General features: G+C 42.0%; 1 long non-coding RNA gene across 1 annotated transcript; it reads left to right on the top strand.

Moving 5' to 3' along the window:
* Positions 1-342: 342 nt before the first annotated feature.
* LOC310898955 lies at positions 343-22,882 on the top strand. The gene is made up of 4 exons (XR_014583873.1): positions 343-919; positions 18,939-19,033; positions 20,293-20,430; positions 21,610-22,882. It is a non-coding gene; the product is annotated as an uncharacterized lncRNA (long non-coding RNA).
* Positions 22,883-27,458: the final 4,576 nt, after the last annotated feature.

Raw genomic sequence — 27,458 nt, 5'->3', positions numbered from 1 at the left:
GGATCAAAGGCTTCAGCTGGAGGGGGACTATTGAGGACGTTAACCCGCATCAAGGGAGCAAGGCGCCTTAGCCCTGGGACATCGGCACATTCAGCCTGACAAAATTAGTTTGCTCTACCAATCACACGACATTTTCCCAAAGCCCCGGTGCTTGACGCGAAGATGCAACCCTCCCCCCCCCCCCCATCCCCGCCTAAGGAAACACACGCGCAAATAGCGGTGCATTTGTGTTTCACGTTGCCCCCCCCCCCCCGATCCTACAGGTAGGATCACTTATATTTTTTTTTCCCTGCTCCCAAACGCAACCGTGCGAAAGAAAAAAAAAAAAAAAGTGATGTGTTTATTAGACCCCCGGGCAGCCCCTAGGCTACTTTCGATCTCATTGTTTTGACGGAAATATGAAAGGAAAAATAGAGCTGCTGTTTTTTTCCCCCCCTTTTCTTTGGCAGAAGGGTTTGGGCATTGGGATGTTGCTGAGGTTTGAGGAGACGAGCGTGTGTCCCACACTGAGAGCGAGATCCCGCTTTCCTTGAGAGATGGCAGAATGAGATAATTAGCTCTTTATTTATCTCCCAGCAATGAACGGTTTGTGTTTACGTTTCTGTCATACTTGGTGGTATTTTAATCACTGTACCATAACGAGGACTTGATTCTAATCCACATGCTGGCAAGCTCTGGGGCTGAAAACGGGAAACCAGTAAAGTTTCTTTCGTTTCTTGTTCCTTTCTCCCTTTCCTTTCTTTCTGAATGAAATATACAGGCTCCAGGTTAGGAATGAAGCAACCGAATTTACAAAACGAAATCTCTCCCGAGACGGTTTTCCTTGTTTAATGGGAACTGCTCAGCACCCGATCGCTCCTCGTCTTGCTCGCCGTGCCCGGGGTGAGCAAAACACCGCTGGAAACTGGGAACTTTTTTGGTATGGCTTCTGTCATGCTGATACTCTCGCTTGTTTTTAAGTGTCTCGTTCTTATTTTCCTCGTTTTCCTATACAGGAGACCGAAGCGAAAGGGCGGGGGGGGGAATAGGTGACTTTATTGGCGCTTGTTCCAATGCAGTGTTTTTATGGGGAACTGTGGCGCTTCCCTGAAGGCACTTGTGCTAGATAACAGGATTGGGCAATTAGCATCCTAAACAGTCCCGTTTCATATAATGAATGTGCAAGGCAAAGCCATTACCCCTAGCATTTTATTTCAGTGGGAATACAACAACAAGCGCTGGTAGGAGAGCGGGGGGGATGGGGAGGGAGGACAGGAGCAGCGCTAAGCCAATTCAGGGCATTGTCTCCCTTTGTAAACGTTATCTTTGACTTAAAGGCAGGAGTAAGAAAGGAGAGGGTTGTTGTTGTTTCCCTTGCTTCTATTTTATTTCCCCCGGGACGGCGGCTCTTAGGAGAGCGGCCAGCCCTGGAAGACACCAGGAGGCTTTGGGGACGCGGGGGACTTGCGGCGCCGGGCACCGCTGCGCGTTTTTTGCGCGCTCCCTGCGCTCTCGCCACCCGCTGCCCTCCGAGCGGCTCAGCCCGGGGGGAGCTCCCCCCAAAACCACGTCTCCCGTAAGTGCCGAAAGTGTCCCGCGGGCTTTACGAGCCTCCAAATCTCAGCTCCCCCTGCTCCCATCACTGCTCCTTCTCCACTGACAACGCCAAAAGACCTCGCTTTTGCCTCGCTCCCCTCTTATATATATTTTTTTCCCTCTCTTTTTCTTTCTCCCTTTCCCTTTCTAGCCAGGTCAGACATAACCCAAACTACTTTCAGGGTTTCGGGCACCTGGGCTGTTCCTCGGGAGGTTACCAGGAGCGGGGACTGGGATGGCCAAACCCCAGCCGCCGCGGCGTCCCCGGCTCTTTGAGGGTCGGAGGAGCAGGGCTGAAAGGAGAGCCCTATTTCAAGTGGCCCAAATTAATTTGATCGCGACATTATGATGCACTTGGAAAAGATGAAAGAAAGGGCTGGCCGTCTCCTCCAAATCTCTATAATTATAGATAATATATCCTATTTCAAAGCAATTAGCTCAATCAGGCGTAACGAGGCACTTTGCTGCCAGGGAGTAACAATGCCTTACGGTTATTTAAGCTTCAAGATGTCAAGCAGACTTCGAGACTCTCTGCTCTGCCCAAGAGGGAACTTGGCTGGTGAAAGCACCATGGCTAAGGCGGTGGTTTCCCTTTAGTGACAACACGCCTATTTTATTTCATCATTAGTTTTAAAGCTGCTGCAGAGGTGCCAGCTCTCCCTGAGAACAGAATCGCTTCTCCAGGCGCATTTGGGTCCGGCATCTGTGTGGCATCACCTCGCCCTCCCGCTCCAGGCTGCTTTCCTTCTCCGAACCTTTCCCCCGCTCGACACCTCTCCTTCGTGCATTTTTCTGGGGTGATTCCGACTATTTCTCGCTGAGGGCTGGAGAAAAAGTCGTTGATGGGATGAGCCCCGTGGCCTGCCTGGCCCCAGCATCCCACCGACCCCAATCCCGCCCCAGTGCATCCCCCTCTCTGCCGAGCCGTCCCCTTCCCCCGCGAAAGCTTTACCCTGCGCTGGACTCCTGTTGGGCTTTTTATATTTTTTCTTTCTATTTTTATTTTACCTGAAACGCTTGCAGACGCCAAAGGTCCCAAGAGCAAAGAGAGCATCCGACTGCCGGCTGCGCCTTTCCCAGGCATTACCAGGGAGCCGTCGGGCTGTGTATGTGCCTAGCCGTGTGCCGAGGGGGTCTGCACTGATAGCGAGGGGGAGCGGAGTCGGAAATGCCGAAATCCCCTCGTCCTGACCCAAAACTGCGGGAGGGGGGCGCGGGGCCGGCTGTGTCCTCACTGTTTCCAGGGGCGGTGGATGCGGGTTTAGACCCAAATGGCAAATAATAATAATAATAAAAAGTAAAATAATAACTAAAATTAAAATATAAAAATTAAAACGGCTGCTTTCCTTGCTCCTCTCCAGCGGGGCTGCACGGGGCTGGCTGCTCCGCGGCAATGGGCTGGAGGGGGCAAAGCCACGGCACGGTACAGCACGGCACGGCACGGCACGATACAGCACGGCACGGCACGGCCCACGCCTGACACGGCCCCGAGAGGCTGCTAAAACAGAGCCGGGCCCCGGCGAGGCGTGCTCGGATGAAACGCTGCTGGAAGGAAAAATGAATAAGGGTACAATTAACCTGTCAGCTTTCCTTCCAGGGATTTTTATTGCTGGGGGGGCGTGAGGGAGGGGAATTTAAAAAAAAAAAAAAAAGAAAAAAAACATCGTCCCATGGGTGAGTCATTTGAACTGGACAGTTCAAGGGAAACAGGAGGCCGGGGGCATGAATGAGAACTAAACAAAGTTTAACTACCCCTCCTTCTTTTCTCCATGCGCAAAATGGAAACCTTATTATATGATTCACTGTGAATCACTAGATTGAATGCGATCATTATGAGTAAATGATAGTCGGGGCTCCGCCGGTCTTTTCTTTCCTAGAGGCAAAACTATAAAATATGAAGGATATAAATGATCTTCTCTCCACTCTCTCATAAAGGACATTCATTCAAAGCCGCGCTCTGTCTCGCTCCCAATTCCTTTGGTACCCCTTGAATTCCGCAACGATCAAGGTAGATTACAGCAAGTCCCGGTTTATTTGTCTTCATGTGCTTGTTTATTGGCGAAATGTCACGAAATGTAATTTGTCCCAAATTCTTTAACATGAGAAAATACTTTGTGGTTGAAGGAATCCATGCTGGTACCGCCAAGGCGATCTCCGATGTTCAGAGCAAGTTCATTATCATGCTATTTTGCAGCGTTTCCATGTTTACTCCTTATTTCTCAGGAGCCTTTTACATATCGTTGCATAAGAAAAGGATTTCGCCAGCTCTAGTTATGAGATTTCCTAGATTTTTTACAGGCGAGGCCAGTTTACAAAAGCTGTATTGTTTGACTGCGGTCTGGGTTTCCATTTGGGGTAATTATTGTATTCCCAGCCTTCTTCTAATCATTTGCTCACAGGGACACAGTTTGGGATTTTTTTTCCCCTTTTGAAGAAGATGAAATACCCCAAACTTGCAAGACCACTGGAATAATCCCCCCTTTTCTTTGCCTATTGTGTAAAAGCAATTCCTTACATCTCTCCAAATTGCTGGAAAATATGTTGTGGAGAGGACAGTAAGAAAACATATAGAGCAGAAGAAACAAACGTCACCATGTTTTGAAAAAGCCCTGCAAAGTGCAGAAGTCCAGATCTAAGTCTGTTCCCAATAGAAACGTCTGTGTGAATCGGGGAGGGAAAAAACCAACAACAAAATACAACAACAACAACAAAAACAACACGAAAAAGAAACACACACACATAGGAAACACCAAAAAATAAACCCAAACCCCCTTTTTGAGAAGGAAATACATTTCAGCTAGATACCAATCAGCTCCTGGGGGAAAGAAAAAAAGGGACACAGAAAGAAAAATCAAGGGAGAGCCAACACCTGTGCATGGCAGGGCCATGTCTGTGCAGAAGGGTTTCTCCTCCAGCTGTGCATCTGGAGGCAGCAGCTGGAGAAGGGCTGGGAGCTGCAGCTCAACCTGCGGGCACTGAAGCTGGACTTGGTGGCCTGCTCTTTTCTGGACCCCTCTTCAAACCTTCCTGCCCGTGTCACCCGGCTTCCCAAGACAATACAGCCCCCTCTGCCTCCCAACTTTAACTCACTTCTGTGGAACCCGAGGCCCCAAATATCCCTCTGAACAGGTGGGATACAGGATTGGGGCAAAAATTTATTTTCTTTCTCCATTAAGATTGTTAGAAAATGATCATCTTAAGCAAAAAAAAAAAAAAAAATCCAGTTAGGAAAAAAGTATATATTCATGCATATACATATACATGGATTTTAATTTCCTTGTGCAAAGGAAACTATGGTTGAACAACAGAGTAACTGCAGTCAGGTATCTTCCAGACACTGTCTATGGAGAAACAAAACAACACCACACTCCTGCAACTATCAAAGCCATCCCCAAGTATTTGAAGCTGTCCTGATGATATGCAACCTCCTGTTTAGGAACTCCCGCGCCTTATTATTTTGGCGATGTGATCTCACCACATCCTCTTGCTGAGTGGCAGCCGATGGCTAGATATGATACTGCAAGTTACGTCATTCTAATAAATCAATGTAACCAAACAATCTCGTTGCCAGAGGAGGAGGGGAGCAATCCCAAATATTTTGTAGGGGAACTGAATTTGTCTTTTAGAAAGCTTACGTTCCTCTCAGATTTTCCATCAACCACAAGCGTAGACATAATCTAAAATGTTCCTGGCTTGCCCACTGCTGGGCTGATTAGGATTTGGAACAGAAGAGATAACATTTCTAGACATCAGTCTGCCTTCAGCTGCCTTCATGTTATTCCCTGCATATGTGTTTTTGACATTATTTATGCAACAAGTGTAGGCTCTCTGGTGGTGTTGGGTCATTTTGCTTTTCAACGGCTGTTTTTTTTTTTTTTTCCTTTTTTTTTTTCCTCTTCTGTCACTCAGGGCAGAACTTCTTGCAGCCTTTCAAACAGCATCAGCCTTCTCCTCACAATCCACAGCTTGAGGGCAGGAGCCCTACAACACATCGAGCATCCCCTGCAGGGACAAGCCCAGGCTGGCCGCAAAGGGCCAGGTTGGCAGCATGGGCCGCTGAAGACAAGCTGGGTGTCATCCTGCCACTGGTGACAATGCTGCTGATGTGGGGCTGCACGGGATTTGGCCTGCTAACAGTGCCATTACTCTGGGGTTGGATTTGGATCAGCTTGAGTTTTACTTCTGAAACAACCTAAAGGATGCCAACTAAGTATTCACACCCACTTTTATTTTTTATTTTTTCCTTTCTTTTCATTTTTTATTTTTATTTAATTATTTTTTTGACCCCTATAAAATGAAAGGAGAGATAATGAGCTATGGGTGTCACATTAACTACAAAGACACAAAGGGCAGGCCCTGTGCCAGCAGGTAGAGCAGGGGTGCATTCAGTTCTCTCTCCTAGATTTGCAGCTGGCTTTTGCAAGCCTTTTCACCTCTTTTACACCAAAATTTCCCATGGCAGCCTACTTTTTGCCAGTCACCAGTGCAGCTGTAAGCACTGGCAGTAGGTGATGGTTGCGCACACACGCTTGACGTCTACACCCCCATGCTGCAGTCACCCTCAGCTGGGTCTGGGGAACTGGGGACAGATTGCCATCCACTTGTCTCAGCTGTAACTGTTTACAAGGAAAATCCTAAATCGCAGGTAAATTCATTTCCTCTTCACTTGTCCACACTATATAAATACTGGTGATGTGTAAAAAAACAGGGACAGAGAAGGAAACGCTACAGGAGTGTGCACAGAGCTGACAAGGGACAGGAGCAGCGAGCTCACCATCAGCAACAAGGAACATCTCTGTTGCACATGAGATTTTGAAAAATAAGGGGAGGGAGGAAAGAAGGTGAAGAAAAATTGAGAAAAGACTACTATGAGCATCTTAGAAAGACACCAGGAACTTTGTTCTTAGGACTAAATCTGGCTTCTAGTGACCCCCTTTCAGTAGGGTTGGCTGTGACTCAAACAGGTCCCCTGAAGCCTTCCTGGCATTTTTGTTTGGATCCTGGGAATCTGCCTGGAGTACAAGGCTGGGGGACCAGCCATGGGTCTGCAGGAGGGATCACCTTAGGGGGCAGCCTTGTAGAGGGACAGGATTTTTCAGGGATGTGTTGGAGGGATGTGGGGATGAAAGGGATGGAGGGATGGAGAGGACTGAGCAGAGCTTCCTGGCCCTCACCCCACACCAGGGTGTCTCACCCCTGTCAAGGTATGGTTACAAGAAGGCAAACACCAACTCAAATGAAAAGCAACCTGCAGATGGAATGGAACAAAACCAGACCAAACGTTGTCAATGAAGCAATGGCTCATTACATTTCCCCAGCCCCTTTCTAGCTCTGCTTTCCTGCAGATCTCTTTTGGGGTGAGGAAAGTCTGGACTCTTACAGCTCTCTGTTAAGTCCATGGGCACTAATCAGCAACTTTCCAATACTTACAGGTTTTCAGTAGTGACTGAGACCTTTTCAGAGCCACTTAATTCCCTTACTTTTTCCAGTGTTTTGGATTTAGTTATCCTAGGACATTATTTTTCATTTTGCGTTCCCCATCTGCCCCTGGCCAGCCCCCCCAGCATGACCTTTAGGGATAAAATTCAATTTATTTAGCTACTTTGCAGACAAAATCTGAAGCCTGCCTTAATTTGTAGTTTACTAGTCCTCTGATGTGAGACTACATAGAAAGCTCCTATCTGATCAAACGGCCGGTACCTTGACACAGCCCAATTATGTGAAAATATATCCTCGCTTATCATTTCAAACATCGTATAAGTGGAGAAACCGAAGTCGCTCCCTGTCTGTTTGATTTTCCTGTTCAGACACACTTGTTTAAACAGGCACCGTGAGACTTTTCTGTAATTTTACTCAGAGGGATTTCAAACAGTGCTGTCGCCCTGCAAGCCCCAAGCCAGGTGATCGCGGCCGCCCCCAGCCCGCTCCCAGCCATGGCACAGAGGGCAAGGGACAGCACTGGAACCACTGCAGGAGTCAGGGCTAGAGGCAAACACTGAGCTGGGCCCCCAGGGGGCTGGGGACCCTCTCACCCTTACCCTTCTGGTCTCGCCTCTGTGGTGCTCAGCGAGCCCCACAGTGGAGGGTGTCTCTTGAATTGCCCATTCTGCTGGTGATGGAGAGTACCTGAGAGTACCTGAGACCAGGTGCCCCCCAGTGTCCTCCTCCAGTTCTGCCCACCAGGATCAACCCTGCTGCTCAGATAGACAGTACCCAGGCTGGCCCCGCTGCATCCCCCTTCGCAGCCCGGACCCCTCCTGCCCCAAGCCCATTGTATTCACCCCCCCAGCCCTGCTACACCCTATTAGTCCCAGCCACCTCGGAGGAGGTGGCCACTAGGCAGTGAAGTCATTAAAGCAGCGAGTTACCAAACGTTCATCATCCAACCCATGTTTTCAACACACTGGAGCTGCCAGGCAAAAGGCATCCCAGAGAGATGCAATCCTAGTTGTCCCTGCTGCACTCCCCACTGTATTGCCAAACATTTCCAGGGAAAAGAGGATTGATTTGGGATCTCATCCCACAGATCCCCTTGCTTTCCTTCATGACCCAGCCATGACACACTCAGAAAGCCAATATCTCATTACCCAATATCTTCCTAAGCTGGTCTAGATGTAGAAATCAGTGGAAAAAGACATCTATCAAAAACAACAACAACAACAACAACAGAGGCTATTCCAATTGTTTGCCCAACATGCACTGATCCAAAGTCTTTGCAGCCCAGGGCAGTACCTCCCTTCCCTTCCTTTCATCAGGTTTCAGATTAATCCCTGGGTGCCTGTAAAGGACTTTTTCAACTTTCTGATAATTTCATGGGAGTAGGTCTCAGTGAAATCCACAACTCTTAGAATGGAGTATATAAAACAGGCCTTGGGGATTTTAAGTATTCTTACACTTCCCCTTTCTAAGAATCTGCAATAATCTTATCTTCAGTCATTTGACAAAATTCATTTTCTGCTAAAGCCTATGCAGAACATGTAAGACATTGAAGAAAAACCCCAACAACTAGCAAATCAGGTACATTAAACAGTCACTGCTTTTGAAAGATCGTATTTTCTACTCATTTCCTTCTTTTTACCCTTTTTAACTCTTTTTTATTCTCAATTATAAAGAAGTAGTAAAGATTACCTATTTTTTTCTCAATTAAAGCTATGTTTAGTAATTATGTTTGATCCATAAGATTTCTTTTTGCATCTATTTTACTTTGATATATTTTTATTTATGTTTGTGTCATGCTCTGGAAGACTGATGTAAAATACTGATTGGGTCTTCTATGTTGCTTCTATGTGATTTTTTAAATTAGGCTGTGTCTGAAAGCTTAACTGATATATGAATATTTGAAGTGCTCATTCTTTTAGCTAGCAATACTATCAGTCTGCACAGCTGAGAGAAATGAATCAATGAATCACTTACAGAGAGAGAGAAAAACTTGTGAAAATGTTGAAACAGACTGGAGAAGCAGAGATAGTAATAGCAGAATCAGTCAGAGGCTTCTCCAGATACAAGGATGCAAGCAGCCAGCTGGGATGCATTGCCTGGGTCAGCACCGTAAGAGCAACACATTATTTAAAGATTAGCTTGTAGTGACATTTTCCAGGTATCTTTATGGGAGCTGAGGAAATTACTCAACTCAGTTACTGAAGTAAAAAATCAAATCCAAATAAAACAAAAATCCTTTGGTGGGGCACAATCCTTAAACACGGAGTGCTCCCAGTTTCTGCCTGTATCGTTTGGGACTAAATAACGGAGAGCCCTCGCCACTCTCTCCGTGTGGAGCCGAGGGCTTATCCCAAGCAAGAGCCTTGCTCAAAGGAGGGTCGAGCTGGCCAAGCTCCAGGGCCCAAGGGCTGCTCTTAATTTGCATATAAGAGGCCAGCTTGCAGACGATGCTATCTTGCAGAAGGCAGCAAAACCATGCAACAGGCAGGCTTGATCTCAGTTTTCTGGTTGCATTGCTTGAAACAGAGGGTTTCACTCTGGGAGTTGCAGTCTCCACATCTATCATCACCCTGAGAAGTTTCTGGGTTCATTTATAATGTCTAAGGACTGATGGGAACATCAGATTGCTTAATATGACTTCCTATATGCATTACAGACCATTTCATTTCATCCAATTACAACAGTATTGAGTTCAAAAAAGTGTGTGTTTGGATAAAAGATAGCTTCCAAAAAGGTAGCTGGAAATACTAAAAGATGAAGAAGTCATCATTCAGATTCAAAGATTGTTTTAGTAGTTAATTATCCACACAGTAAGAGGTCTCTTTTACTTCCCGCATAACTCTATCTCCAGGTTCTTGTTGTTTTCTGCGACTGTCCCTGTGAAGTTAAATAATGCCTGATCCTTTTTTTTTTTTTTTTTTTTTCCTGTAAGGACACGAAGCCCTCTCTCCTTCTTCATTCTGGTACACGAACCCACCTGGGGCTGCTTCTCCAGCTGTCTGCCTTTGTTCTCTGTCTCTAGACCCACTGGTGTGGGTCTTGTTGACACGCCAACATCATGGCATGGACACGAGACCTGAGTTTGCCTTTACAGTGTGAACTACACTGGCTGCTGTACAGTGATTCTGTTTGAGCCCATCACTACTCCATACTTGGCTCCCCATGTCCCAGCATCAGTGAACTTCAGGTCTACCACTGAATAGTGGTCCTCAAAAGAAGGACAACCTCCTAGGAGTATCCGCACAGACTGCATTTACAAATTATTTAAATGGTTGATTCTCTGTCCTATTCTTATAACTTTCTCTGGGATTTGGGCTTGTAAGGCTGCCTGCAGTCCTCAACAGTGTGTGAGAGCTGGAGAGGTAGGGGCTGCCAAAGGAGAACAAGCCTGTGCCCTGCAGATGGGCATCCCTCTGCCCTGGACACCATACTTGAAGGGGAGCACCCTGAAAGCAGCATCCCACATGGGAGCCACATTTGGGTCTGGAGTCACTTCTGATCCTCACACGTGCCTAAAAACCTCAATGGATGCTCCTTAGCTCCCAGATATAAGAGAGGACTCATTCTTTGTAGATCTCTGAGCTAACATCAGACAGCAGCCAATCTACGGTGGTCTATTTCACATGCTGCACTGAGTTGTCACTTTTCTTCCTTCTTTTAATATGTCCCTGCAGTTTGTGTGCTCAGTGTATCTGCCAGCTGTGTGCAGAGTAATTATTAAGTTGGTTGCAATACCAGAGAGTCTGATTAAAAAACACGCAACACATGCTGAAAAGTGTGCATTTGGGTCAGCCAAAATCAAATGCTATCACCATGCATGGGGTCAGGGTGCATGCGAGGGGTGGAAACAAAGCTGAGGTTGGGTGCATGAGGTCTGGAGTTGCTTGTCCTTATTGTCATCCTTATTTCTTTGCATCTCTGAAAGCAACTTGAGGAGGAAGGGTCAGGAGGAAAGGCTGATGGCTCCCAAGGGGAGAGAATGGCCGTACTTGGCAATAGCAGCGCCTGCTTTTTCCAGTGTCTCTGGGATGGTCCTGTTACATGTTGCTCCTCAGTGTGGTCAGAAATCTCTGTTTGGGATGGACTGTTGCCACAGCCTGGTGGTTCAGCAGCAGAGTGAGCAAAAAAAAAACAGCACTGATCTCATAGCAGCTGGTGGAAGAGTAGCAGGAAAGGCCTGGAGCCCGTGAGGATATGCTTGGCTCTCACTGAGCTTTTACTGGGTTTGGCAAGCAGGTCCATCCAACTTATTGGTTTAGTATGAGAGTATAGCTGGGGACAGGGAAATGCACTGCCTTTCACTATTAAGTCTGCAGCAGAAGGTAAACTTAGAGTTTACCCACTTCATCCTGGAATACAAACAGTTTCCTATTCTATTTTTGATTTTATGTTTTGTTTTATTTTCTACTATAACACTCCTGTCATTCCAAGATTAAAAGAGGCAAATGGGCCTTAACCCAGGACTCAGTTCTGAGGTAAAAACCTCTTTTTTCTAAATACTGAAGACTCTTGGCTCCTACAAACAGCTTGTTTTGCTCCTGTTCACTGTGATAGCAAAACTTCCCTGAAATTAGTAAATGCCAGCCTGGAGCAAAAATCAGCTCGGCACAGAGGAAATCATTTTATCTGAGTGGTACTTGGTACGGGCTTCAGTAACAGTTAAAGGAAAAATATGGTAACATTTAAGAGTTCAACAACAAACGAGCAAGCCATCGACTTGTTGCAGTTAGTGCAACCCCCTTGAAGTCCACGGCACAAGCGCATGGGAGCTGAGAATCTGGCCCTCTGTCCTATGGGCAATCTTGGATCAGATAACACAGATGTGTTAGATTAAGGACAGAACCTTATAAAATAAAGTGCTGGCTGCACTGGGAGAGTCCTTAAAAAATAAAAATCCATCCATTAAAACATTGAAAAACAACAAGAACAAAAAGGTATAAGAGAGCATAAAAAACGAAAAATTGATGTAGTCCTCTAGATTTACACTCTTTGGACTTTTTTTTTTTTTTCTCATGCACCCAGCTGGTTTAAGGGTCTATTCTTTTTGTTGTACATGCATGCACATAACTACCATTGATGTGGAGTCTCCAGGTGATTTGATGTGCATTCCACATAAGGCATGGTGTCAAGTATATGATCCCCATACAAAAGAGCTGCCTGAGAACCACTCTTTGGGATATTTCCTTTTTTTTTTTTTTTTTTTTAGATTCCTTTGCTCCACATCTAGATTTTAGCAGATCAGAGTGCCTACCCAAGCAGTGGGACTACCACTGCTACTCTTTCATTTGCTTTGATCTGTGTAAATCTGGGGAGTGGGGGTTGGAAAGGCTGATGGGAAGGAAGTTTTCAAATCTGTGTGCAATCTTGTAAAATGCTGAATGTTTCATAGTGTAATCCTAGCGAAGATGTAAGGGTGTAAAAGGCCTGAAGATCAAATCAAAAGAGGCAAACAGGAATGAAGATATATATTTTTGGAATAGAAGAGTTGAAAACAAATGATTTTACACATCACTGGATCATCTCTAGTTAAATGTTTCTGGTCTATATTGTAACTTATTCTGGCTGCAAAGTCCAGAGTAAGACTGCTCTTCTCTCCATGGGGTACAATAAAGACTGTTACCTTGGCAATTGCAATTAGTGTGAGATACAGAGGGTTAGCAGAAAAAGCAGACGGATCTATCTGCGATCAGTAGATGATTTCAGGTAGATGTCAGTAGTGTAGCAACAGTATAAACCAGGATGAACCAAGACTTGCTTTCAGTGGAGGACTAAAACTATGTATCAGACTAGAACTTTCTGTTCAAGTTTGGTATAATGCACCTCCATAAGAAATACGATTATTTTGGGGGCAGAATTTTTGTGCAGTAAAGTGATTAGTGACTTTTTCAGATAAAAAGTCAAACCATTGTTCCGCATTGTTAGATTTTGCTATGTTTCAGAGAGAAATATTAACAATAATAATCACCCCAGATTTTGCTTTCTTTCTCCCTTACACACACATGCAGGCTACATCTCAAGTGTGAGCCAGTTTGAAACAGTGGTATGAAAAATTCTAAATTACTGCTAATTTTATCATGTTAACAGAATTACCCCATTTTAAACCAAATGGAAATTTATCCCTCTTGGAACAGCCTGTGTACATAAGCCACTTGAAGTTTTCCAAGCCTGCTTTGTTGTTTTCTGATGTTATGTTCTCACAAATGTCCTGGTTGAACCAGAGGAGATGCAGAGAAGCAGGGTTGCTAGAAGAAGGGATGAAAGGATTAAAGAAAATTGTAGTTCAGGGTTTGAGGGAACGAAGGGAGGATGCAGACCCAGATGCAAAGCAAGTTTGCATTAGGAGCAGGATGTGCTGAGCAGAACTTCGGAAAGAAAAAATGAGGAGATGAATATGGATGTACCATAGGTTTGTTTTCATGAGGGACGGGGAAAAGGGAACTGTAGATTGTAAGAATGTTTTTTTATAAAGAAATTGGTCTGAAAAAAAAGCTCCACATATGGTAATAGTCCTCTGAGCAGTTCTAGCAACATAATTACTGTCTGAAACAGTTTTTCAATGAAAACGTACACTTGGATCAGCCAAAATCAAATGCTATCACATTTGCTTATTTTTTTTTTTCAGTCAGACTCCTCTCTTTCCAGTTCAGAAGGCAACAGAATATATATATTTTTTCTATTTTAAACTACTATTTAACATTGCTTACTTTTAAAACAGAAACTCAACAACTAAGCTCAATTTTCTGTTTGAAAGACTTACAGATTCTTTTTTCTTTTTTGTATTCCAAGACAAATTTAAAATTAAGATTTGAGTCAACCTACAATACTTTTACAGCATCTCACCCCTTCCTCCTTCTCTGAATTTTTGTAGGCAAAACATAAATTATTTTCACAACACCCTAGACCCTTCCCCCTGCAGAATAACCTCGATTTCTGTGTGCATCTTTCCCAATTCTATACCCTAAAAATAGTTCAGGAACACAACATATCTGTGTTTAAATGCCAACATTTCTATAAGGAAGACCCAAACTTGCTGTTTCAGACATTCCCCCCACCAGAGATCACACAGACACTGATGTTTTCAAATGCTGACAGAAAACACATCTCAAAGCCACCATTTGCCATCTGACCCTGTACCTCAGTCACTCTTACAAGGATAAAACTGCAGGCAGAGCTATCTACAGTATAATTTACAAAGGCCACTGCATGCTTTACCAGTTGCCAAAACACTCAAAGTTGTTATCAATAAACACCATCAAAGGTCAAGGCGTTGCTCTGGTGGTGGAGCACAAGGGTGCTGAGATGTGGCTTGCAGGGGAGGACCAGGCGATGACAGAGATGGAGATGAGGAGCAGCCAAGGGGAAAGTAGAAAGAGTTCAACTAGAAAAACGCTTGTTACATTCTGCTTCTCAGATTCCTTCTGTAGGACATCTGTGCAGTGGGGCAAACTTAATCAGATCAAATAAAGAAGCAAAGAGTGAAAAATTATTTGCAGTTCCTGGTCTAGGTCTGTCGTGATTTAAAGAATGCTTATATCTTAGAGAGCAGCTGATCAATACAAACTACACCATTTTCATTAATGTATTTCAATTTTTAACTTTCTCATGTAATGTACTGGGGCAGTGCCTCCTAAAATAAAACATGGTGTTACTTTCACATGGATTATTGTAATTACAACACAAATCCCCACCATGAACCCATGGAAAGACCAGTATAATGTGTTGTTCTGTAGGTGCAATCACAGTGTAGAAAGATCTGTATCTAAATTGCCCTAAGGACTATATTTTGCTTTCAGCACCTTGATATAGTGAAACCAGAAAACATTAAGAAATGAAGATTTAGTTAGCAGGAGAAATCATTAGCTGGTCTGAGCTGCACACATATTAAGATGATGTTAGCCATTTTAAAAAAACAATTCTTGATTTAAAAAATCAGTTTTGGAAGTTAGCATGTCAGAAAAAATATCATAAATATGTGGATATTATCAGGAATATGTTGACATATTTTACTAAAATTAAATTTTAAAGATTTTTTAATCTCTCTTAGTATTAATACTAAGAACATTTTTTTTAATGAAAAGATAATGATAGATATCTCTTGAAATTCATGTGCTTCAGTTAAATATTTCTTACTTGAAGATGGCTTATCATTTATGATAATGCATTTATTTTCCATAGCAATTAGCAGGATGACAAGAAAATCATTATTTCATGTGTGGAAAGGGCTGTAAAATATGAGGCAATAGCAGAAGTCATATGTAAACATTTGATGTAAAATTTTCTTCCCCTCCCATAAGATTATTTTGCAGAGAGTTTTAACAGTTCATTTCATATCTGGTCAAGTTTTGTAGATAAAAATTGTTCCTTCATCCTTTGGGATTTCCATTTATTTTTGCAGCTACACAGCACCAGGAGAGGAGTCCCCAGCTTCTCCCATCCGTAGCCAGCTTCTAACTTCTATAGGCTGTGTCTGCTAAGAGTTAACTACACTGGAGTTGACTGTTAACGCAGCTTCCTACTGCTCTGAGGAAACTACATTAAATCCTGTTAATCCATAGTGATAATTTTAGGTCACTGTTGACTTACCTCCCTACCTGTGACTTCCTTCTCTGTTTGTATTCTTTTATTATTATTATTATTATTATTATTATTATTATTATTATTATTACTACATATTTTTATACATGCAGCTGAAGTCAATGGCAGGGCCCTAAGTTTGTTAGGAAGCGGGTTAAATTCATGAAGGTGTCTTAACAAATATAGAGAGATTTGGCCAAGATATCTCTCTCAAAATACATCTAAAATTTTAACAGTTGTGACCATTGGAAAATACACACTACTTTGCCTGTTAATTGCCTTTGGACGTTGAAGGTAGTGAACTTTTCTATGTATAAATGGGATGTCTCTCTTCTGCTGTGTATCAGTTTGAAGGGGGAGAATCCAAACATTAATAATCCATCAGCCCAGTAGCCTGGTATGAATTCAGACAAATATGTTTAACCAAACATGGATGCTTCAGAGGGTGTTCTTGTGGTTACTCCAACTGCTTTCATTATACATTTATATTAACAATGTGCCTGCTCACCATGTGCAATAAAACAATTTCTGAGGCTCAGCCTCAGAACATGAGGCTTGTTCACCGCCTTGGATAATGGCATTGCTTGTTTGCACTGTTCTTATTGAACTTTCTAAATATATGTCATTTTCCTTTTCATTCTAGGAGTGATTGTACATTACAGCAATTACAGACAAACCCTTCCAGACAGTTTGAAGACCAAACTTTCTTTGTGTGGAAGTCCAAAAGCAATTATTGGCATTACAGTTTAAGAGAAGCATTCCATCTCCCTGATGCAACAGCAGTAGCTTTCTGTGGCATGTTAAATAAAGCAATTTGCCCTGTAGGAGACTAATACATGCAGAGCTGTTATGAAAAAATAAAATCATACAGCTGCTCTGAAAGAAATAGCAACCCCCTCTTCAAAAATATATAAAACTTCTTCTGGCACTGTTTTAAACATAAGACACCAAGCATCTTTAACTTTTGCTGTTAATTCTTTGATATTTCATATATTGCTTCAAGACTCCATAAAGATACAAGTGTGCTAATTATCAGTCAGGTCAAAATGGAAGATGACAGCACTTCAAAATACACACCAGAATATAGAAGTGAGTTATAGACATATTTTTTTTCATAGCAGTTTCCATTTGCAGAAAAGAAGAAAATGAACAGACTTGAGGCTAGAAGAGCTGATCTTAAAAGATCTGAAGGTCACATTTTCCTATTGTGGGGGATTCACCCCCTTCAGTTATGCTATCAAAAATAATTAAATAAATTATTCACCTAACATATCTGTGACTTATTCATCAATCTCAGTTAGGTGTGTGAGTACAAAAAAGGGATGATCAAATACACTTAGAACTGAAAGTCTCAGAAAAAGTTGCAATATTACTGCAGCAAAATCAGTGAGCATTTTTCAGCACTTTGAGATCCTCATATTAGTAGCATGAGAGGCTTGATCCTAAAACATGATTAACTGCTCACCCTAAATGTATTTATACCAGTTGATAAAAAAACAATCATAAGAAGATGAAGAGGACACTATTACTAAAACAATAAATATATAGGACATAATTGTCAGGCGAAAGAACAAAAATACATGCATTCAGGAGAATGTATGCAATCAAAATAAATGGATCAAATATTACAGCTGGCTCATTGGCATCTATAAATGGAGTTGTAGCAATTTTTTTTCCAGACAAATTTCTGCTCTAGAGGATAGAGAAAGCTTTGAACAGAAAGGAAAGGAATTGCTTTAACAGCTGCATTATAATAATGAGACATTAGAGTAGCTGATTTCCCCAGTCATCACGCAGACTGTTCTTTTGAACAGTGAATGCGGTGAGGTTTGCAAAACAGAGAACACTAATTTTTCTGAGACAGAGCCAGGTTTACTAGGACAGGCCCCGAACATGAGGAAATTCACTATTTTTTTAAGAACAAATTAAGCCACTTTGCTTTCTTCACCATCAGAGTGAATGCCTGTCTAACAATTTGATGTAAAAGCTGAACAGAGTATAGAGGATTCTTGGAGGGAAGGAGGTGGAGAGAAAAGGTAGAAAAGGTTGGCCAGAATATGATGCTTTTGCAAAGCTTCGAGTGCCAAGGCAAAGAGCAGACTTCCCGTAAACATCAGCATGCAAAATAAGCATCGGCTTTCCTATATTGTACTGATGTTTTGACAAATATATACATTGTTTTTTCATTATAAAATGATTTGAGGGTGGTTAGTTAAGGCTAGGTATTAATTAATTTGGTGTTTCATCTGCCAAATGTACCCTGGAAGGAATTGGCTTGTATCACCATTATGAGCCTTACATGATTCACAGAATCCTAGAATGTCCTGAGTTGGAAGGGACCCACAAGGATCATTGAGTTCACCTCCTGACTCCACACATAACCACCCCAAAATCAGACCTTATGTCTGACAGCATTGTCCAAATGCTTCCTGAGCTACAACAGGCTCAGGGCCCTGACCACTTCCCTGGGGAGCCTGTCCCAGTGCCCGACCACCTTCTGGGTGAAGAACCTTTTCCTAACACCCAGACTGACCCTCCCCTGTCCCAGCTCCGTGCTGTTCCCTTGAGTCCTGTCGCTGTCCCCAGAGAGCAGAGCTCAGCGCCTGCCCCTCCGCTCCCCTCGTGAGGGAGCTGCAGGCCGCCATGAGGCCTCCCCTCAGCCTGCTCTGCTCTGGGCTGAACAAACCAAAGGACCTCAGTCACTCCTCATACATCCTTCTCTCTAGACCCTTCGACATCTTCATAGCCCTCCTTTAGACACTCTCTAATAGTTTTATGTCCTTATGTTATGGTGTCCAAAACTTCCCTTGACAGGCTAGTCATGCTGTGCCTCATGCACCCTGGAGTACAGTTGGCTCTTTAGGCTGCTAGGGCATGCTACACAGCTGGCTCATATTCAATTTGCCGTTAACCAGAACCCTCAGATCCTTTTCTGTTGGGCTGCTCTCTGCCCTCTTGTCCCCCATTCTGTAAACACAGCTAGGGTTGCCCCATCCCAGATGCAGTATCTGATATTTGCTCTCATTAAACTTCATATTGTTGGTGATTGCCCATCCCTCTAATTTGTCAAGATCTCTCTGCAAGGTCTCTCTACCCTCGATGGAGTCAACAGCTCATTCTAATTTAGTCTCATCTGCAAACTTAGTATACCTTCAAGTCCTGCACCCAAGTCATTTATAAAAACATAACTAAACAAACAAACAAACAAACTCTCTAAAACAGAGTCCTGCAGAACCCCAATACTGACTGGCTGCCAGCCTGATGTAACCCCATTCACTATAATCCTTTGAACTGGGCCTGTTAGTCAATTGTTCACCCATCATATCATATATTTGTCTATCTGTATGCAGGACATTTTTTCCAGAAGGATACCATGAAAAACAGTATCAAAAGCTTTGCTGAAATCCAAGATATTTAAGTCAACTGGCTTCCTTTGGTCAACTAGGTGGGTAACTTTGTCATAAAAGGAAATTGAGCTTGTTAAAAAAGACTTTCCACTCAGGAATTGATGTTGGCTGTGACCAGATACATTGGAAAGATGACTACATTGTCTTTCAGGTGTTCTTTAACAACTCCCAGAATAATTTTCTCCATAATTTTACCAAGCGCTGAAGTGAGACTGACAGGCCTATAATTACCAGGGTCTTCTTTCTTGCCCTTCTTGAAAATTGGAACGACATTTGCCAGCTTCCAGTTGACAGTGACCTCTCCAGATTTCCAAGACCATTGAAAAACAATTGACAGAGCTCTCACAATGACATCAGCCAGCTCTCTCAGTACTCTGGAATGAATCCCAATAGGCCCCATAGACTTATATGCATCCAGCTGGAGCATCAAATCCTGCATGAGTTTGGAGTTGGTTGGAGTTTGCCATTCCTGTGGTCATGGTCCATCAACCCCAGGTTCCAGGGGTCCAAGGGCCCAGGACTTGTCCCACCAGGTTTCACTTGTACTAATGCTGTTGTGGCTCTGGGACTGAACTAAGGCTTCTAGCTCCTCTTGCTTGTTCCTAATGCTGTGTGCATTGGTGTAGAAACATTTCAAATGTGCTTCATTTTACCCAGCAACTCATGGAGCAGACTGAGGGATCTCATTAGCATCCAGTCCCTTAATTTTGTCATGCTGTCCTATAGCTTATCACTGGCAAGCCTGTTTTTATCCCTTTACCCCTTCAAATCTAGTTTAAAGACCTATCAATCAGCCCTGCTAACTCTTGCACAAAAATCCTTCCTCCCTCAGAGAAAGGTGTATACCACCAAGTGCCAGCAGGCCTGGTGTTGCATGGACCATCCCATGATTGCGAAGCCCAAAATTCTGCCAGCGACACTAGCCTTGCAGCAACATATTGATCAGCTAGGTCTCCTTGCTCATTTCAATATTGTTTCCTGCTACTGGAAGGTTAGAGGGAAAAAATACCTGTGCATCTGATCCTTTAACCAATTGCCCCAAGGCCCTAAAGTCCCTCTTCCTTGACCTTGGTCATTGACCTCTTTGCTACTTCATCACTGCCAATGTGAAAAACCAATAATGGATAATCATCAGAGGGCTGTACCAGGTGAGCAAGTTTTCTGGTAATGTCTCTCACCTGGGCCCCAGGGAGGCAGCAGATTTCCTTATGTGTTGGGCCAGGTTGGCATATTGGGCCCTCTGTTCCCTTCAGAAGAGAGTCACCTATGACAACAACTCTTCTTTTTTTCATGACAGAGATGACGGTGATATGAAGAGTAGTCTGACTTGCTCTAGGTGACCCTTACAGCCATGATGGACCTTCAACCACACCATCGTTTGCCTGGCCATCAAGTTCCAGAGCCTCATACCTGTTGTATAAGGGTACCTGGGAAGGTGAGGTTTGATTATATCCAGCATTAGCTGACCAGAAACCTTATCACATCAGTTACGATGACAGCTTAAATTGATTAGCAATAAACACTGATGAAATATTCTCCAGCTAGTCCCCAAGAACTGCTTCTTGAAAACCTTTCATCATCCAGAGCTAAGCTTTTTATATATTGGCCTGGTTTTAAATATAAAAGCAACTCTTCAGAATGCAAAAGAGAATATCCAAAGAAAATGTTTCTCTGAAGCTGAGGAAATAGCCTGAGTGTTCTTAATTGTCTAACCACACAAATACTTTATGGTAATTATATGCCTTTTAAAAATGTATCGCTCTTACTCCTTGTATCTGAACAACTTTGTAGTATCAAGTAAACAACAAAAAAACAATAGAATATCAGCTTTCATTGAGGGTGGAGAGACCTTATAACACTGAGCAATAAAGTGATAAAATCAGTGAAACAGGAACTCTCCCATTGCGCGTGTCCGCACACTGCTTGCACGGCGGCCCTCTGCCTGGTGAGGACTCTCCCCGTACTGCAGCACAGATAAAGAGGCCTGAAGTTCAGGGCTGTGTCAGGAGATCAGGTCTCACGTTCAATAGCAGGTTGTCTGAAAAACAAAACAGCAAAAGGGAGAAAAGACACTCTCAAATGACTTCTACTGAAGAAGCCAGTCTTCCCTTTTCCTACCCTGAATGGCTTTAAAAAAAAAAGCAATAAACTGAAATATGTGGGGTTTGTGAACAACATAATTAAAAATAGGTCATGAGGAAAATAAGAGCTTACTCTCTTAAACAAATGATCACAATTAATCACCAAGACCAGAGCCTGGCTCCTTAGAAAGTGCGTGCTGGAAGTATCCTCGCTACAGAGAGCAGCCTCACAGGCATTAATAGAGGAGCTCCCCATGCTGATGGGCTTGCCAGCAGGAGCAGCCATGGTGGGATCCAGCCATCTGTGGTTTAACATGATCCATCAGCTGATCACTTGTTCTGCTGCAAGGCAGATCATTGACACCATTCCAGTTTCATCCGTTGCCTCAAAGCCAATTTCACTGCATATAAGCGCTTCATTCAGAGCACAGAAAAAATACATTAGCGAAACAATATAGTGTACTGTACAACAAGGATTTCCTGCACTGTAACTCTACAGCTCACCAGGCGAAAAACACTTCTTTTTATTCTAGTTCCCCAGGGTGCTACATGGAGACACCAATCCTGAGACGGATTAACTGTGGCGCTTTCATCAAGAGGAACTTGTCTTCACTATGACTTTGGAACAGAAAGGACGTGCTATTAGCCTGCGACTTTGAAAGAGAAAAGCTTTCTACCTACATTCCTCACTTGCTTCCAGAGTTTAGCTGGTAGGGATTAGAATTTGCTAGATATAGGATAAGCCTCTTTCAAAATACTCGTTTCAGGAAAGATGGAGATAGCTTTCAGATATCTTTACTGGGTATTTGTTAGTCTTAAAAATAGGTAAATCAGAATTAAAGGACAAGGGCAATATTAAATTTCCACATGAAATACATGAGAATAGTCAGGAAAAAAGACTTTTTTTTTTTTCCTCTGTGGATTTGCCATTCCAAAGCAACTTTTTTTTTTTTCTTTTTTTTTTCTCTCTCTCTCTAATCAACAGGTGAGTTTGCGGATACTTTGATCTTTGATTTGGGAACCTGGCTTGATCCATGTTAAAGGAGAATAACATTTCTGGCACCAGGTACTTAGTATCTCCTGCATGTCAAGGTTTCTGAAAAAGTATTTCAGTACCTGGCCACACTCCTACTCCAAGAGTCATATATCGCATGTGATTTGAATGCTGTCTTTAAGATTTCTGATAGCAGCCTGGACCAGAATTGCTGAGTGGTTTTGTATGATCATTGTCTGTATATAATTATATTGAGCCACAAGAATACAGAGACTAGCTGATGCTATGTAGTGAATTGGAAAAAATATGCACAGAGGGTGGAACAGAAGGTAACATAATTCAACAGATACTGCAGATAAATATTAAATAAGATGGACGGGTCTGCTGGCATAAGTATGCAACAGCTCCTGCTGAAGTCATAGTAAGAGCAGAAATCAGCGTATGAAATTCAATAACACTTGCAGAGACACACCACTTCATTCAATCACAATCTACAATACTGGATTCAACTTTTTTAATGCTGTAATTTTTTTCACTGTTTGAAAATGTCTTCTTTCTCTAGTGAGGCATGTTTTACTATTAATAAAATGGCTGAAAATGAAACCAAGTGTCTCTGAAATTAAACTGATTTTGAAGTAAACTGCGTGTCCATACCTGTATATATATGCACACTGATATAAAAATAAGTTAATTTTTTCTTCATCCATGTCATTTTCATGTTCACTATATAACTGATACATTTTTTTTATGTGTCTGAATATGCAGTTTTGTGAAAGCAATTTTAAAAGATAACACTGTAAAAGTGGACATTCAAGCAGGAATGGAGTAAAATATTACATTTGTCTTCCAGTGGAGATGTTTTTGTTTTATATGTCTCGTTAAGACTTTCCAGAGACTAATGAGTATTACATTTGAATAAATGACAAGATAATTAATATGTACCTGTTTCCATTTAACAGCAACATTTCTTTACATTGTATTATTATTATTAAACATTAATATTGTGGTACCATTGTCCTGGTTCCAGTTAGAACAGAGTTAATTTTCCTCCTAGTAGCTGGTAGGGTGCTATGTTTTGGATTAGGATGAGAAGAGCGCTGATAACATGCTGATGTTTTAATTGTTGCAGAGCAGTGTTTACACCAGGCCAAGGACTTTTCGGCTTCTTGCTCTGTCCTGCCAGCAAGCAGGCTGGGGGTGCAGCAGGAGCTGGGAGGGGACAGACCCAGGACAGCTGACCCAAACTGGCCAAAGGGGTATTCCATACCATCTGGGGTCATGCTAAACAATATATAGGGGTGGCTGGCCGGGGTGGGGGGGCTGGCTGGTTGGGGATAGGCTGGGCATCGGTCAGCGGGTGGTGAGCAATTGCATTGTGCATCACTTGTTTCTTACACATTATTATTATTAATACTATTATCATTATCACTATTATTATTATTGTTATTATTATATTCCTGTCTTAATAAACTGTCTTTATCTCAACTCACCGGCTTCACTTTCCCGTTTCTCTCCCCCATCCCAGAGAGGGAGGGGGGAGGGTGAGCGAACGGCTGTGTGGTGTTTAGCTGCCAGCCGGGTTAAACCACAACAACCATTTACAGAACATTACAGAGGAGCAGCATACACAGATAATACTTTTTTTGCATTGCATTTATGGGCCTTTATTAACTATATCAGTGGAAAAATCATTACATTGCTTCAAAATGCCAAGAACAATATATTAAATATACAAGTTATCCCACTCTTTTAATAAGCTCCCAAATTGTCATTTCCCTTATGATCAGAACATCTCCTGTTGTCTTGGGGAGGACCAGTTTACTTGGTCTAAAGTGACACTATACATTCTTACAACAAAAGAGTTTGCTTTAAGAGTTAAGCGTGTTCTTTAAACTTCCCAGCTAGTTACACAAGTGGTCTATTTTCAAGAAGATACTAGACAACTTAGAAGAACAAATGTTTTTAAAAATCAGTCATTTGTTCTTCCATTTATCCAAGGTAACAAACTAAATTAAGACCTTTTCAAAATGAGGACATTTGAAAGTTTTACTCTGATAGCAGACCGAAAAACAGTGTGTGGCATACATAAAATATTACTTGTCTAAAATGTGCATAAGCATATCTGTATTTTTCCTGTAAATTACAATAGATAGTTTTCTTATTAACTATTTAGTTTTTAAAAGAGTGTTCCTTGGTTATTGTTTGTCAAGAAATTCAGTATGCGTAGATATTGCAGTAGCAAAATAGAAATTCCTGGAGCTGATTTATCTTCTGAAGAGAAGTCAGAAATTTTAAAATCTTAAAATGTTGATATGGAAATGACAGAGTATGAAGGAGATCTTGTTTACTTTCACTACTGGAAACTTCATTGAATTATGGCTAAAAATTCAAGAACAAACCCAGTCTTCTTAATGCACAGGTGTATAATGGGAATCATTCAATTTACAGCAGCAGAACCAGGATAAGAATCTGGCCTCTGAGCCAGCAGGAATGCCATATGATATCTGAATGGTAATTTTCTCTGTATGTTCAACAATAATGCCTCAGACTTGACCTTTGGCTTTGTTGTCACCAAGTATTATCATATGTATAATTTGACCTTTCTCAGTTGCATGAATGCTTGGCCTTGAACTCCATCTAACCTTCTAGGAGCTGTAAAGATAATTTCTATGCATTTGCAGTAAGGTCTCTGATTTGACCTCTGACTCAAATGAACAATAATTTCTTAATATTCCCATTCCTCCTAAGACTATTTCCCGTAATAGTATAATAATAAGGCAATAAAATGTCCTTCAGTGTGAACTCATGTTATTCTAAATTTTGAAGGTCTGTGCTGCAGGGCATGCACAGTTCATTGCATTTCTGTGTTGTCAAAAGACACTATCAGGGCATCAAAAGTTTCCAGAATTTAAATCAAAGTGAATGAAACAACAACAGTGACATTATTTAACTGTGTCTATAAGCAGACAAAACTAAAGACAATAGTAAGGTCTATTTAGTAATAGTAAAAAAAAAAAAAAAAAAAAAAAAAAAAAAGCAAGCATATCTTAGCAATAGCAGAAGACCAGAAATAACCTTTGCGTTTCTATGGAACAGTCTTAAAGCAGAAAAGTATCCAAGGAACATTTCAGTTCTACTTTTTGGAAAAAAAAATCAATAAATCATAATCAATAATCAATAATAAATAAACATCATTGTATTCTGCACTGAAATATAGTAACTGATTTTTTTCAAAAAAAATAGTCTGTCAAAATTATATGCTGGAGTATTTTCTTCTACAATTAGAAGGCATGTTGATGTCATTAATGAAATATTTAATCCTGTTACCTAGACTAGACTTTCAGTACAAGAGCACAGTCATTGTGCTGAACTCAGTGACACCTGGAAGAGCACATGACTGTTTGGTGCCTGCATTGGTACCAAAAAAAAAGACCAAGGCTCACAGCTTTCTTCCTGCCATGCTTGCCTCTGCTCGTTGGTGGGCACTGCAGCACCCATTACGAAGGAGAAAAACTGGTGGCTTTTCAGGTCTCATTCCAGAAAGCTGTGGACAAGCAGGCAAGCCTTGACCAGGGACTATTTGTAGTGGTGTGTTTTGCATTCAGGCCACAACCCCAGCTTTTCTGCCCTGCTGCAATTTTCTGTATTTATGGAAACTCAGTAAAAGGTCTTCTATAATTTGTATATCAACAGGATGGATACCTGTCCTGGTTGCTGCTCTGTTTGGTACCTTAGGACAAGCTGGTGGGAAATGGAGAGTACTAACAAACATTTTCAAGTGATAACTAGATGGTAACAAACCTGTGGTTTGTGAAAAGTGGAAGTTTTATATAAATAAATAAATAAATAAATAAAATAAAATATAAAATTAAAATAAAATAAAATAAAATAAAAAAGTAAAATTTGAGAATCACAATGTTTCTTGGAATTTATGTGTCTTATGTGCCTTGGATGATGATGGCTCCATTTGTAAAGAGGGAGATGCCAAGAACAGCTTCTCAAATAAGCAGTCCCTGAGAAATTACACTAAAAAAAATCTTAGAATTGATTGAAGATTCCAGGTCCATTGGAATCACATTTTAGTAATGTTGGAATACAGGAAAAATGGAAAATGTTAGAAGTGTGCAAAGGAGCTATGACCATATTTTAAATGGATTCAACCTTATGACTTACAATGTATGTGGTGCACAAGTACCTTTACCAGATGGGCCAGACTGCAAAATTACCTTTCCAATTGCTTGACTTTCCTTCAGCACCTAAAGCTCTATTTCAAGCCAAATTTTGCTTAGAGTGAATGTTAATGGGTTATACTGTATATGATGTACAGTACAGAAGTTTTCATTTTTCATGCAGCTCTACCCAAAATATGAATGTTTGAATACTGACTAAAAATAGAAAGATCACATTTGAAGGTAAGTAATTCAGGAACTTGGCCCTGTACAAATGTAATGTAAAAGTTGTATACTTACAGTGTCGGCTCATGGATGGGATAAATGCAACAAACAACATGGGACAATTGAAAACCGTACAGGAAACAGTGACTGGAACAGCAGGTGCCACACATTGCTCACATTTAGCTGATGTCAAGGCAGAGAAGAGTTTTTGGGAAAATGAAAGGACTTTGACAAGACCAGCTGCAGCCAGGACATTAATGACAGGAACTCTGTGGCAATGCACCTGCATTTAGCTTTGTGCCATGACATGGATCTACAGTCATGGTGTCTTCTTTTTCAGTGACCCTAAAAACCATTCCTGCACATGCTATGTGGAAGATTCTCCATGCATCCTTTTTGGTTAGGAAACAAGAAGGATTTTCTTCTTCCTTTTTTTTTGTGTGTGTGTGTGTGTGTGTGTGTGTCTTGAAACGGTGCTTCTTGAAAACTAATTTTCGTGGCTTTTGCTCTCCACAGCTATTCAAGCCAAGGCTCTTTTGTGAAAATGAGTCTTTTCTACTCAGAGCTGAAGTGTACTTGTCACTGGTAGTAATGCTGTGACATGATCAATGTCGGCTCTCCTCCTTATACAAATTGCTCCTTCCGAGCTATCTGTCTTACTATCTAAGTTTTCTTCCCCACTGCAAAGGCTGGTGACACAAGACTAGCCCAGACACATCTCTTGAGATTAATCAGAAGCTTCAGAGCTCAGAGAACAATATAGGAGATAAACGCCAAATTATTAGTAGAATATGCAAATGGAAATTCAATTCAAAACCTTTACGCTGCTCTCCTTTTTTTGCTTTCCATCAGGGGCTGTATGTATTCTGATCTCAGTGGCAAGGGTAGCCCTCCATGGTCACCTGGGGGTCAGCTGCAGCAGGACAGAGGGGAGGGTTGAGAACTGAAGGATGAAGGTGCCTGTAGCTAATCAGATCTGCCTGAAACATAAAGG

The sequence above is a fragment of the Anser anser genome (genome assembly GCF_964211835.1).
Source record: "Anser anser genome assembly, chromosome: 4".
Classification (NCBI taxonomy): Eukaryota; Metazoa; Chordata; class Aves; order Anseriformes; family Anatidae; genus Anser; species Anser anser.
The sequence above is the reverse complement of the archived record's forward strand: the minus strand, read 5'-3'. Positions and strand labels throughout refer to the sequence as shown.